This window comes from Helianthus annuus, chromosome 14 (genome assembly GCF_002127325.2).
Source record: "Helianthus annuus cultivar XRQ/B chromosome 14, HanXRQr2.0-SUNRISE, whole genome shotgun sequence".
Lineage (NCBI taxonomy): Eukaryota > Viridiplantae > Streptophyta > Magnoliopsida > Asterales > Asteraceae > Helianthus > Helianthus annuus.
The window spans coordinates 136,678,237-136,690,597 of NC_035446.2; the positions used below are offsets into that span (position 1 = coordinate 136,678,237).

The 12,361-nt window shown below is 40.0% G+C and overlaps 2 long non-coding RNA genes across 2 annotated transcripts; both read right to left on the bottom strand.

Moving 5' to 3' along the window:
* Positions 1–256: 256 nt before the first annotated feature.
* LOC110905930 lies at positions 257–1,649 on the bottom strand. Its single transcript, XR_002573527.2, has 3 exons — positions 1,524–1,649; positions 945–1,010; positions 257–344 (listed from the first exon to the last, which is right to left on the bottom strand). It is a non-coding gene; the product is annotated as an uncharacterized LOC110905930 (long non-coding RNA).
* A 5,275-nt stretch (positions 1,650–6,924) lies between these two features.
* LOC110905931 lies at positions 6,925–8,228 on the bottom strand. Its single transcript, XR_002573529.2, has 3 exons — positions 8,191–8,228; positions 7,613–7,678; positions 6,925–7,012 (listed from the first exon to the last, which is right to left on the bottom strand). It is a non-coding gene; the product is annotated as an uncharacterized LOC110905931 (long non-coding RNA).
* Positions 8,229–12,361: the final 4,133 nt, after the last annotated feature.

The following is a 12,361-nucleotide window of genomic DNA, read 5'->3' on the forward strand; positions in this document are numbered from 1 at the left end:
GTTGTCGGTATATGTTGAAGGAGTCAACTCGATACAACGTTTCTGTGTGATGGATTCTTTATCCTGCTATAACATCATACTGGGAAGATGTAACGACCTTGAATTTATACTAAAATTTAATAGCTAATTTATACCAAAAGATAATAGTTTAACATAAGTTTCAAAAAATGTTACACTTCTTAGTCAACTAAGGACTAAGGTAGAACGTACTAAGTCATTTAAGAATTTGTTTACAACCAAAGAACAACAAATTAACAAGTTCAAAACATAGCGGAAGCTTCGAAGTGGAGTGTTCGGTTCATCATCAAGTCGCTTGATCGCCATCCATGTGACCACCTAATTACCTATGAATCAACAAATAAGCCATTAACTTCGACGTTTATGAATGATAGGATTTCAAGGTTTAATATCACTTTGAAACAACAGAAATATAAAAGTTTTCCAGGCTCCACCGTAATTTACGGTGCCACCGTAAATTACGGTGAGTGCTGGAAATTCTTGGATCCACCGTAACTCAGTAGAAAACCACCGTAAAACATTAATCTCTACCGTAATTTACGGTGACACCGTAAATTACGGTAGCACCTGGGAATTCATGTTTTTGTTTGGTTTGAGCATTTCAACCAAAATCCCTACTCTCGGGTTTCAACATTCTGCATTATCAATGTAATAAAAGTCTGATATTTCTAGTACGTCATAATATAACCACTACTTACATCAATTTATCATGTTTGGAATGTAGATCATGTTTTACTTGATTATTTGACCCGTTTGGCCTGTCTATGGAATTCCTTCCTTTGTGACAACTACCAACGAGTTCAATTCATTATTCGAACAAGTATTCAATATAACAATGCCTTCGCTTCAATTCAAAATAACTAGAAACTTTGATAATCAACTACAATGATCTAATTTCACATAATGTAACGAGTCATGTTACATACCTTGGCGCACGCCCTTCAAACGAGAATCACCACCGGCTTGTCCGCTCGACGTCCCGGTATCTTGTCCTATAGAGTTCATTTACAAGACATGTTTAGAACCCTCTTAGACATCATTTCGCATAATATACCGAAACATCTTAATTAGGCGTTAAAGCTTCAAATTTCTATTTATCAGCCTTCTTTGAGGCATTTCTACAAACATCAAGAGGGCAGAATTTCTATATTATTCATATTCATGTTTTTAGATTGCTTAGTAGTTAACTTAACTTCAATTAAGCCATCATATATCATGTAAACATCACATCTTTTCTGGAACTATCTTCTAAGGTCGAATTTTACTAGAATAACCACTAAGAACCCTAGAGTTCATCATCATCTTGTAAAACCCACAACCCACCTTCAAGGTGTTCATGGAGTTTTCTGAATTTGGTCATGATTTCACATGTAATTGGTTGAGTCTAACCTCTAAACACCAAATCGATTCTAAACTAACCAAATAACACTCATGCAACATCAATTTTCCAGATTTCACAACATCATGAGAAATTCAAGTTAAGGGATTTCACTAATTTTACATACCTTACAATCCTCTTGTGATGAGGATTATGATTCTAGGCTCAATTCTCGATTTCTACTTGGATTAATCCTTCAATTTGCAAGATTATTGAGATTTTAGGGTTTGGAATTTCTCCTGGTCGCCCCTCTCTCTCTCTCTGTTCGATCGATGCCCACCCAAGATGGGTGAGTTTTGTGTTTTGTTCACTAATTAGTATTCAACTTTCAATTTTGACAAGTTCAGTCCCTTAACTACCATTTTCTCTAAGTTAAGTGTTTTAACCATATTATAAGTTTATTTCAAGACTAAATTTTTAACTAGGTTAAGTTCCTAGTTGGTAAATTCTTGTTTATTAATTTCTTTGAATTTTCTAATATGAGGGTTTATATTTTCGGGTGTTACAAGTCCACCCCCCTTAAAAGGGGTTTCGTCCCCGAAACCGAAATTACGTACCAAATAAAGCAGGGTGGAGACGTCGCATCTCCTCTTCGGACTCCCATGTAGTGTTTGACCCCTTTCTGTGGTCCCATTTGACCTTGACTTGATTTATCACTTTGTTCCTCAAGTTTTTCTCTTTACGATCTAAAATCGCAATCGGTTTTACTGCAAAGTTGAGGCTGTTATCCACCTCGATGTCATCGTAGTGGATATGAGCAGTTTCGTCGGCCAAACATTTTCGAAGATGTGATACGTGGAATGTGCTATGAATTCCACTCAACTCTTCGGGTAATTCAAGTCGATAAGCCACTTTACCAACCCGTTCAGTGATTCTAAATGGCCCAATAAATCTCGGGCTTAACTTTCCCCTTTTTCTGAATCTAATATTACCCTTCCATGGGGAAACCTTTAGCATGACCATATCGCCAACCTGAAACTCAATTGGCCTTTTTCTTGTATCTGCGTATGCCTTTTGCCGGTCTTGAGCCGCTTTCAAGTGTGCCCGAACTATGTCAATTTTCGCATTTGTAGCTCGGATTATATCGGTTGGTGCTAGCCCCCGCGGACCCACTTCTCCCCAACATACCGGAGTCCGACACTTTCTGCCATATAATAGCTCATACGGGGCCATTTTAATGCTCGCGTGATAGCTATTGTTATATGCGAATTCGACCAAGGGTAAATGGACATCCCAACTACCCCCAAAGTCAATAATGCAAGCCCGCAGCATATCACCCAATGTTTGTATTGTTCTTTCGCTCTGCCCATCCGTTTGTGGATGGTAAGCAGTGCTAAGGAACAATTTAGTCCCCATCTGTTCTTGGAATTCACGCCAGAATTTCGAAGTAAACCGGGTATCTCTATCTGACACAATGGATATCGGTACCCCATGCCTTGCTATGATTTCATTGGTGTAAACCTCCGACATTTTCTCAGACGTATAAGTCTCACGAATCGGAATAAAGTGAGCACTCTTAGTTAACCTATCCACGACTACCCAAATAGCATCAAAGCCACGACTTGTTTTAGGCAGTTTGGTCAATAGGTCCATCGTAATTTGCTCCCATTTCCAAACCGGGATTTCTAACGGTTGAAGTTTACCATATGGTTTTTGGTGTTCCGCCTTGACTTGTAGGCACGTCAAACACTTCTCCACGTATTTCACAGTGTCCCGCTTCATTCCGGGCCACCAATAGTTTTGCTTCAAGTCATGATACATCTTGGTCGCTCCCGGGTGAATGGAGTAGCGGGATTTATGAGCTTCATCAAGTAGAAGCTTCTTAACCTCACATGTGTTAGGGACCCAGATTCTATTAAAACGAGTCTTTAGGCCGTGACAGCCTACCTCTAGGTCTTTAACTTGGCCGATAATTCTTTCCTTTTTCCAGTTTTCTGCCTTTACAGCTTCATCTTGTGCTTCTCGAATTCGTTCTAGCAAGCTTGAAGTCACAACCAGTTGCATCGATCGGACCCGTATCGGGGTATAATCTGTCTTGCGGCTCAGCGCATCGGCCACTACATTAGCCTTTCCTGGGTGATAACGTATTTCACAATCGTAATCCTTCACCGTTTCCAGCCATCGCCTTTGTCGCATATTTAACTCCTTCTGATCGAAGAAGTATTTCAAACTCTTGTGGTCGGTGAATATGGTGCACTTTACTCCATACAAGTAATGCCTCCATATTTTTAATGCAAACACTACCGCCGCCAATTCGAGATCGTGCGTGGGATATTTCTGTTCGTGTATCTTTAATTGCCTCGAGGCATAGGCTATCACCTTGCCCCGTTGCATCAATACACAGCCGAGTCCCGATAATGAAGCATCCGAATAAACCTCCATGTCTTCAACTCCGTCCGGTAGTGTCAATATCGGGGCTTGAGTTAATCTTTCTTTTAACGTTTGAAACGCCTTCTCTTGATCAACTCCCCAGATGAATCTTTCTTTCTTTCGGGTCAGCTTTGTTAGTGGTGACGCAATCTTGGAGAAATCTTGAATAAATCTCCTATAGTACCCCGCAAGTCCCAAAAAGCTTCTAATTTCAGAAGGGTTCTTTGGGGGATTCCATTTTGACACCGCCTCAATCTTTGACGGAACCACCAGTACTCCGTCGGCACTTATAACGTGGCCAAGAAATTGTACCTCTCGTAACCAAAAGGCACATTTAGAGAATTTTGCGTATAGCTTTTCTCGTCTAAGGGTTTCTAACACTTCTTGTAGGTGATGTACGTGTTCAACTTCACTTTTCGAATATACCAATATATCATCGATAAACACGATGACCGACTTGTCCAGCATCGGTTTGCAAACCCGGTTCATGAGATCCATGAAAGCCGCGGGTGCGTTCGTTAGCCCGAATGACATCACGAGGAATTCGTAATGTCCGTATCTCGTGCGGAAAGCCGTTTCGGCACATCTTCTTCTTTGACCTTTAATTGATGATACCCCGATCTAAGGTCAATTTTGGAAAACCAGCTCGCACCTTGTAGTTGGTCGAATAAATCGTCTATCCTCGGGAGCGGGTATCGGTTCTTTACCGTGAGTTTGTTTAACTCCCGGTAATCGATACACATGCGCATACTCCCATCTTTCTTCCTCACGAACAATACCGGTGCGCCCCAAGGAGACACACTCGGCCTTATGAATCCCTTGTCGAGCAGGTCTTGGATTTGGGACATCAATTCTTGTAATTCTGACGGCGCAAGTCGGTACGGGGCTTTTGCTACGGGTTTCGCGCCCGGAATCAATTCAATCCCGAACTCTACTTCCCGTTCGGGCGGTATCCCCGGTAAATCTTCCGGAAAAACATCCTCATAATCTCGTACTACTGGTACATCTCCAATCTTTCGTGATTCTCTTTCGGGTTCATTAGCGTATATCATAAATGCCTTGCATCCTTGCTTCATTAGCTTGTGAGCTTTCAACATTGAGCATACTATGGGATTGCCTCCTTTTTCGCCATAGATGGTGACGTGTTTCCCGCTCGGAGATGTCAGTTTTATCTCTTTACGGAAGCACACGACCTTTGCATGGTGTCGAGATAGCCAATCCATCCCAACGACGACTTGAAATTCTCCCATCGACATCGGGATTAGATTTATCAAATATTCTTCATCGTCAATGCTCAGTTTGCAATTTTCACATACATCGCAAACAATAAAACTTTTATTATTACCTATCTCTACTTCTAAGGGCACAGGTAATTTAGTTAGAACAAATGAAGGATGTCGAATAAATCCATATGAAACAAAGGATTTATTCGCACCCGTATAACACACGTGCAGGAATCGAGTTTACAGTAAATATACCTGAGACCACGTCAGGTTCAATCTTTGCTTCTGCGGCTGTTAGTTGAAAAGACCTTGCCTTGGCTTTAGGGGCTTCGCCCTTCGGTTCCGGCCCATCCTTCTTTTCAACCAATTCCGGGCATTCAGACTTCTTATGACCCGTTCGATAACAATTATAACAAACCGTCACCTTCTCTGGGCACGATATGGCTATATGTCCCGTTTTCTTGCATATAGGACAAGGCTTATCCTTGTAACGACATTCGCCTTTATGACCCTTCCCGCAAATTCTGCAACTTGGTGACCCGCCTTTTGTATCAGATTTCCTTGCGCTCTCATTTGTTCGTGCCTTCTTAGTAGGGCTCGGATTTACATCATGTGCTCTCTGTTCACCCCTTTCGATACTCTTTTTCAGCTCTATTTCCCTCTCCCGAGCAGCATTTATAATCTCGGTAAGGGTCTCGTATTTGGAAGGGGTGATAAACTCCCTATACTCGGCACTCAACATGTTATGATAGTAGTATATCTTTTGTTCTTCGTTTGTCACAAGATCGTCACAAAACTTCATTTTGTCCATAAACGTTGCCGTAATCTTGTCTATGGTCTCGTTTTTGTGCCTGAGCTGCATGAACTCTTCCTTGATTTTATTCATAACCGCTTTGGGGCTATGATGCTTCAGAAATGGCGTCTTGAATTCGTCCCAAGTCATGACCTTAACAGCTTCAATACCGATCTCTCTCTTCTTGTTATCCCACCAATCTTTTGCTTGATTTCTTAGTTGACCCGTACCATAGGCTACATAGTCATTTACATCACAATGGGTTCTCTCGAATACCCCTTCGATATCACTTAGCCATCTTTGGCACACTATTGGGTCAACCTCCCCATTGTATATCGGTGGTTTACAAGCCATGAATTCCTTGTATGAACAAGGTTTCCGTCCTCCATGTTTTTCCTTTTCAAGTTTTGAGTCATCTTCTAATTTCTTGATTCTATCTTCTACCATTGATAGAACTGTGTTTTGAATTCCATCAATGAAGCCTGTCAGACTGTTTTCGATTGCCTTTCCAACCTCTTCGGCAATCGCCTCCCTCACTTGTTTGGTGACTCTTGGCACCGCATCATCATTACCTTTATCAGCCATCTCTATTTCTGAAATGTTTACACAAGTTGTTAAAACATTCCATTTATAACACATGATGTTCTTGTTTGATTCAATCAAGTTCATAACTTGATTTAATTGCTCTTGCTTTATTTCAATCAAGTCCACGACTTGATTTGATCGTTCTTGCTTTTGATTCAATCAAGTTCACAACTTGATTTTATCGTTCTTGCTTTTGATTCAATCAAGTTCACAACTTGATTTAATCGTTCTTGCTGTTGATTGACCTTACTTGCTCTTTTCATGCATATTTGTTCATTTCCCATTCTTTACGTAATATAAGATTTATTAACAGAAATTAGTTCTTACCGGATGGTTGATCAAGCTCGAACCGAACACTTATTGGCAACCTGAGGCTCTGATTACCAACTTGTAACGACCTTGAATTTATACTAAAATTTAATAGCTAATTTATACCAAAAGATAATAGTTTAACATAAGTTTCAAAAAATGTTACACTTCTTAGTCAACTAAGGACTAAGGTAGAACGTACTAAGTCATTTAAGAATTTGTTTACAACCAAAGAACAACAAATTAACAAGTTCAAAACATAGCGGAAGCTTCGAAGTGGAGTGTTCGGTTCATCATCAAGTCGCTTGATCGCCATCCATGTGACCACCTAATTACCTATGAATCAACAAATAAGTCATTAACTTTGACGTTTATGAATGATAGGATTTCAAGGTTTAATATCACTTTGAAACAACAGAAATATAAAAGTTTTCCAGGCTCCACCGTAATTTACGGTGCCACCGTAAATTACGGTGAGTGCTGGAAATTCTTGGATCCACCGTAACTCAGTAGAAAACCACCGTAAAACATTAATCTCTACCGTAATTTACGGTGACACCGTAAATTACGGTAGCACCTGGGAATTCATGTTTTTGTTTGGTTTGAGCATTTCAACCAAAATCCCTACTCTCGGGTTTCAACATTCTGCATTATCAATGTAATAAAAGTCTGATATTTCTAGTACGTCATAATATAACCACTACTTACATCAATTTATCATGTTTGGAATGTAGATCATGTTTTACTTGATTATTTGACCCGTTTGGCCTGTCTATGGAATTCCTTCCTTTGTGACAACTACCAACGAGTTCAATTCATTATTCGAACAAGTATTCAATACAACAATGCCTTCGCTTCAATTCAAAATAACTAGAAACTTTGATAATCAACTACAATGATCTAATTTCACATAATGTAACGAGTCATGTTACATACCTTGGCGCACGCCCTTCAAACGAGAATCACCACCGGCTTGTCCGCTCGACGTCCCGGTATCTTGTCCTATAGAGTTCATTTACAAGACATGTTTAGAACCCTCTTAGACATCATTTCGCATAATATACCGAAACATCTTAATTAGGCGTTAAAGCTTCAAATTTCTATTTATCAGCCTTCTTTGAGGCATTTCTACAAACATCAAGAGGGCAGAATTTCTATATTATTCATATTCATGTTTTTGGATTGCTTAGTAGTTAACTTAACTTCAATTAAGCCATCATATATCATGTAAACATCACATCTTTTCTGGAACTATCTTCTAAGGTCGAATTTTACTAGAATAACCACTAAGAACCCTAGAGTTCATCATCATCTTGTAAAACCCACAACCCACCTTCAAGGTGTTCATGGAGTTTTCTGAATTTGGTCATGATTTCACATGTAATTGGTTGAGTCTAACCTCTAAACACCAAATCGATTCTAAACTAACCAAATAACACTCAGCAACATCAATTTTCCAGATTTCACAACATCATGAGAAATTCAAGTTAAGGGATTTCACTAATTTTACATACCTTACAATCCTCTTGTGATGAGGATTATGATTCTAGGCCCAATTCTCGATTTCTACTTGGATTAATCCTTCAATTTGCAAGATTATTGAGATTTTAGGGTTTGGAATTTCTCCTGGTCGCCCCTCTCTCTCTCTGTTCGATCGATGCCCACCCAAGATGGGTGAGTTTTGTGTTTTGTTCACTAATTAGTATTCAACTTTCAATTTTGACAAGTTCAGTCCCTTAACTACCATTTTCTCTAAGTTAAGTGTTTTAACCATATTATAAGTTTATTTCAAGACTAAATTTTTAACTAGGTTAAGTTCCTAGTTGGTAAATTCTTGTTTATTAATTTCTTTGAATTTTCTAATATGAGGGTTTATATTTTCGGGTGTTACAGAAGACCATGGATTCATGATATGAAGGCCGTACCATCAACATATCACCAATGCATCAAGATCCCTACCCCTTGGGGAGTTGTCAAAGTCGACAGTGATCAGCAAGAGGCGAAAGAATGTTACTCATCCTCAATGAAATCCTCGACCAAACCAAGTGCTGCATAGTAATTAAAGATGCGGGCCCAGGATATCGTGGAGAATTCGGAGCAGGATGTGAAGAAAGTTATCCTGGACCAGGATAATCCTGATATCTCGGTTAGGGCTGTAAATGAACGGAACGTTCAGCGAACAGTTCGTGAACCGTTCGGCGGGAAGTTCGTTTATGTTCGTTCGTTTAATAAACGAACGAACATGAACAAGAAATTTCGTTTGATTAGTTAAATGAACGAACATGAACAGAGGTCTCGTTCGTTTGATTGTGTTCGTGAACGTTCGGTAAGGTGTTCGTGAACATTCGTTGATTTGCGTTCGTTTATGTTCGTATATTTGTGTTTTAATTGAAGATCTTTGTACTTTATTATATTTTATTTGTACTTTTCATATTATTAAACTTTTAGTTATTTTATTTCCCTAACAATTAAACTAGGAAACCCACTTTCACCTTGTTTATGCATCATTTCTCATTATTTACATCCACGAATACAATCGACATCCGTTCCACAATAAGGGATTCAAGTTCGAGTGCTAGTCTCTGGGCCATCTATCTTTATCCTTCGTCGCGTTCACCAAATTTATTTGTGTTCGTGAACCGTTCGCGAACACGCTCATTTCCTTAATGAACGAACACGAACATAAAATCTCGTTCGGTAAGTGTTCATGAACTGTTCGTGAACACATTTATTTCCTTAACGAACGAACACGAACAAGGCCTTGTTCGTGTTCGTTCGGTTCGTTTACAGCCCTAATCTCGGTGCTCGTAGGAACCAATATCCCTCAGGATATTGAAGAACCATTAACTAACTTTCTAAAATGCAGGATGTCAACATTCGCATGGAAGCATGAGGATATGACAGGTATATCCAAAGACATTATTACTCACAAGCTTGGAATTGACAGGTCATTCAAGCCTATACAACAAAAGAGAAGGAAATTCGCCCCTGAGCGGAATGCAATTATCCAAGAGGAAGTTGAAAGATTATTGAAGTCCAGGATGATTAGAGAAGTCAAATTCCCTAGATGGCTAGCAAATGTGGTAGTGGTTCAAAAGAAGAATGGGAAGTGGAGAGTCTGTGTAGACTACACAGACCTGAACAAAGCTTGTCCAAAAGACCCATTCCCTCTGCCTCATATAGACTCGATGGTGGATGCCACTGCCGGTCACGAAATGTTGACCTTCATGGATGCATCCTCAGGATTCCAGCAGATCCAAATGGAACCTTCAGACCAGGAGGATACTGCTTTCATGACACCAACAGGTATTTACTGTTGTACTGCTATGCCTTTCGGTTTGAAAAATGCAGGTGCAACGTACCAGAGATTGGTGATCATGATGTTTAAAGACAAACTGGGGGACACCATGGAGGTGTACATTGACGATATGGTGGTCAAATCCAAGAAAGCTGAGGATCATCTCCAGGATATTAAAGGAGCATTTGATATCCTGGACCAGTATAATATGAAACTAAATCCTGCAAAGTGCCATTTTGGAGTGGGGGCAGGAAAGTTTTTAGGATACATGGTGACAAAAAGAGGGATAGAGGCAAGCCCGGAGCAGATCAAAGCTATCTTGGATATAAAGTCACCCTAGAATATGAAGGATGTTCAACGATTAACAGGACGAGTGGCAGCCTTGAATAGATTTATCTCAAGATCCTCGGAAAAATGTAAAGAATTCTATGATATCCTGAAAAAGAATAAGAAATTTGAATGGGGTGAGAAGCATGAAGCAGCCCTGCAGGATTTGAAGCAGTATCTCTCAACCGCGCCTCTGTTGATGAAGCCCGAGGATGGTGAACCATTATCCCTGTATCTTGCAGTGTCAGGGAATGCAGTAAGTGCGGTACTCGTAAAGGATCACGAAGGTCAGCAGTATCCTGTTTATTATGTTAGCAAAAGTTTGTTAAATGCTGAAACTAGATATTCTCACCTAGAAAAGTTAATACTGGCTCTAGTAATGGCATCAACAAAGCTTAGACATTATTTTGAGACACATAGGATTCATGTTAAAACTAATTATCCTGTTAAGAATGTGCTTAGGAAACCGGAGATGTCGGGTAGAATGGCTAAGTGGTCGGTAAAATTGAGTGCCTATGATTTAATATATGAACCTAGAAATGCAATAAAGTCTCAGACTCTAGCAGACTTTGTGGCTGATTTCAGTAGTGATATTCAGAATGAAGTAGACCTAGAAGTGCAACAACTAGGAGAAAACTTAAAATCCTGGACATTATATACTGATGGTGCATCTAATGTAAGGGGTGTAGGTTTAGGTATACTACTAAAATCGCCACAGGGGGACATAGTACCCCAGGCTGTTAGATGTGAATTCCCTGCTACTAATAATGAGGCAGCATATGAAGCTTTAATTGCAGGATTAGAATTGGCTAAGAATATGAATATCAAGAATTTGCAAGTATATGTTGATTCCTTGTTAATTACTAATCATTTTAATGGATCCTATGCAGTCAAGGGTGAGAAATTAATCGAATACCTCGGTATTCTCAAAAAATTAGCAGGATATTTCGATATTTTTACACTTGAACAGGTACCAAGAGAGGATAACGCCGAAGCAGACGCATTGGCAAACTTGGGATCATCAATCAGGATACAAGAAGGGACCCCAATACCGATATTACATATCCTGTATCCTGCAACGAATCCTCAGGATAAAGAAGTAGCAGGTATTCAGGATCCTGGAGTGGTGTATCCTGAAGAGGATCCTAAATCCTGGACGGCTCCAATCATGAGATATCTCAAGGAAGGACATATCCCCGGAGATGAAAATCCTAAGGCATTTAGGATGAAGGTATCACGATTCACTATTATAAATAATATTTTATACAAGAAATCTCTTGCAGGACCATACTTGAGATGCTTGGAGGATCCTGAAGCCAAAGAAGTACTTCAGGATATACATGAAGGGGATTGTGGTAACCATACTGGGGGCAGGTCATTATTCTCAAAAGTGTTGAGGACAGGATATTATTGGCCAACAATGAGAAAAGATGCCGCAGAGTATGCTCGAAGATGTGATGCGTGTCAGAGACATAGTAACATATTGCATCAGCCCGCTGAACCGTTATATCCTATTGTTTCCCCTTGGCCATTTATGAAGTGGGGTATAGATATAGTAGGGAAGTTACCAAAGGCCCCGGGAGGAAAAGTCTTTATGCTAGCAATGACGGATTACCTCTCTAAGTGGGTTGAAGCTGAAGCATTTGTCCAAGTTAGAGACCAAGAAGTAGTATCCTTCATAAAGAGGAATATCCTGACCAGGTTTGGGGTACCAGCTGAAATCATCTGTGATAATGGGTCCCAGTTTATAAGCAAGATGACCACTGACTTCTGCAAGAGTTGGGGGATCAAAATGATAACATCTACTCCAGTACACCCTCAAGCGAATGGACAAGCAGAATCCTCAAACAAGATAATTGTCAACAATTTGAAGAAAAGACTTGGGGCTAAGAAGGGAAGATGGGCAGAAGAATTACCGTTTGTCTTATGGGCTGATAGGACAACTGTGAAGAATGCTACTTGGCAAACTCCATTTTCCTTAGTATTTGGAGCTGAGGCAGTAATCCCGACAGAGATGCCGATACCTACAGCAATATCCAACCTCTGGGATCCTGAGAAGA